The sequence below is a fragment of the Kogia breviceps genome, chromosome 5 (genome assembly GCF_026419965.1).
Source record: "Kogia breviceps isolate mKogBre1 chromosome 5, mKogBre1 haplotype 1, whole genome shotgun sequence".
NCBI classification, from domain to species: Eukaryota; Metazoa; Chordata; class Mammalia; order Artiodactyla; family Physeteridae; genus Kogia; species Kogia breviceps.
The window spans coordinates 8,625,435-8,628,032 of record NC_081314.1 but is presented as its reverse complement, the minus strand read 5'-3'; positions in this window follow the sequence as shown (position 1 = coordinate 8,628,032).

Here is a 2,598-nt window from a genome sequence, read left to right as displayed (position 1 = left end):
AAGTACCTTCCCTCTTGCTGCCAACACCCTCCACCACCCCCCAACCCCCAAATAAAAAAGAAGAAAACCAGGAGGCAGAGAAAAGGAATAGGGAAAGTAGATAGATAGGTACATAGATAACTGATAGATCAATAAATACTAATCTATGCACTGAAACGCTTACCAGAACATAGTACAATAAAATAGGTGATTGATTCTAAGGAGATCACTGGGAATAGAGAGATAATTTTCACTCTGTGTCCTTATGTATTTTTTTTTCAGTGTGATCTCAACTATGAAATACTTTTAATATTTATACATTGAATAAAAAAGACTGGAAGAAAATGCACCAAACATTTAACTGCAGTTATCTCTGTATAGTGGGATAACAAGATACTGAATTTTTTACTTTTTGGAAATTTTCAAATTTTCTAAGAAATTAGTATTTATAAATCAGAAAACTAGTGAAAAAATTAAACTTAAATGTTAAACTGCTTCACAACTACCAATAGATTATTAAGGAGGTACTAGGTGAGTAAATTGGCTTGAGGCATGGCTATGTGGCCTTTTTCACCTCAATGAAAAAAATGTCCAAGAAAATTTTATTGCAAATTCATAACAGTTTTGTGTCATTAATGTTGGAAACTTTAGTTAAGTCCTACCCCCCAGAAACTTCAGTAGCTAATATCCAATCTTAATATACAGAAAATGCCAACTTTTCATCAAAAATTTAATGCTATCTTAATTGCCTTAAATGTTCTTGTTCTCAGAGGCTGGTCTGAACAAAGCATATAATTTTAAAATCCAGCTTTCAGAATAGTTTCAATTAAAGAAGATTATTTGAAATAATAAATTTTAAGCAATTAAGAGATGAGATTTTCTTTTGGTTCATTAGTCTCTTACATTTTAATTTCCAAATAAGTTTTTAAAACATTTAACTGTTAAGTAACTATTGACAGTTATGTTATTTCAGGAAGATGCAGAATGCAGCATACAGCAACATTTATTAAGAATCTACTGTGTTCCATACATTGTGCTAGGAGTGTGGGCAAGAGGAGGAAAAGGGATTCTGAAAGGTGGTTGGATATAAATCCAGCCACCTTTCAGGTCAGTTCTAATTAATCCTCTGCAACAGAAATTTGCCAAGAAGTTTCTTTCATACTGTCCCATCAGTTTAAAAGTACTTAACCTAAGTATTTGTGTAGCTGTCAACATTTTTTTTCTATATATTTAGCTTTATCAATGGGAGCAATGAAGAAAAAGGGCAGAGACATAGAACCAAGCATAAATGCTCAAATTTCTTCTTAAATGTACAGATCTCAACTTTATCAGGAAGATTTGTTCTCACCAAAGTTTGGTAATTTCTCTAGTACACACAAGCCAAAGAATGTTCTGACAAAAATAACAAAAGCTACAAAACATGTGCTCAAAGGAGAAAGAAAATCCAGTTGGTCCATGCTGCCTAAAATTGCAGCTTTCCAAAGCTCTAGGGGAAGATGGGAACCATTTTATGACAAATTAGGAATCTGCCTTACATTTTTAAGGGAAGGTAAAAATTTTACAGGAAGATTTTAAGGTTTTTAATTTAAAAACTTTTAAGGCAGATTGGGAATCTGCCTTACATTTTACAGGTGGATAAAAATTCCTACCTGACCTTATTATATCCCTGAATATGATTTCAAATGAATGCATTTTTCTTATAAGGCACTACACCCAGTCTCTCCAGATATAAGAATCTTGTCAAGTAACTTAATGGTTAAGAGACTGAGGATCACCACATATGCCAGAAAAAGACTTTGTTAGACAAAAAAGAGAAGCCAGATATGGAGCCTATTAACTCCTAGGGTGATGGCACTGTGCCTCAGTCAGATTGCCTGGGATTACATGCTTCAAACTGTCTAACAATACAATTCTTTTAGGCTAGAAACTCCTTGAGAGATTGTGTAATTCGTCTTTGTATCGCCTGCCTCACCGCTAGCCTCTAATAAATAGAATGCTTGGCTGTTTACTGTGTTCAGTAAATGTTGGGAAATAGGAAAGGCTACAGAATGACAATATACATTAGTGTTTTTAAATGACCACACCTTCTACAGAAGGATTTTAATTGCAGAAATCAACTCATAACACCACAGACAGCCAAACACACACACACACACACACACACACACACACACACACACACACACACACACACACACACACGGTTTCCAGACAAGAAATTCTTCAGACTTCAACCCTCACTAAAAAACTATCTTTTCTTAACACACATCCTTAATGTATTTTTAACAGCTTTATTTAGATGTAACTCATTCATTTAAAGTGAACAATTCAATTGCTTTTAATACATCTGCAGTGTTGTACAACCCATCACCACAAGCAATTTTATAACATTTCATTACCCTCAAAAGAAACTCTACACTCCTTACCTTTCACCCCACAACCATTCCCCCCTTCCTCCACTCCCCCACTCCTAGGCAACTGCTAATCTACTTTCTGTCTCTATGGATTTGCCTAGTCTGGACTTTTTATATAAATGGGATCAAATAATATGTGGTCCTTTGTGACTGGCTTCTTTCACTTAATATGATTTCAAGGTCATGTTCAGTACTTCATTTCTTT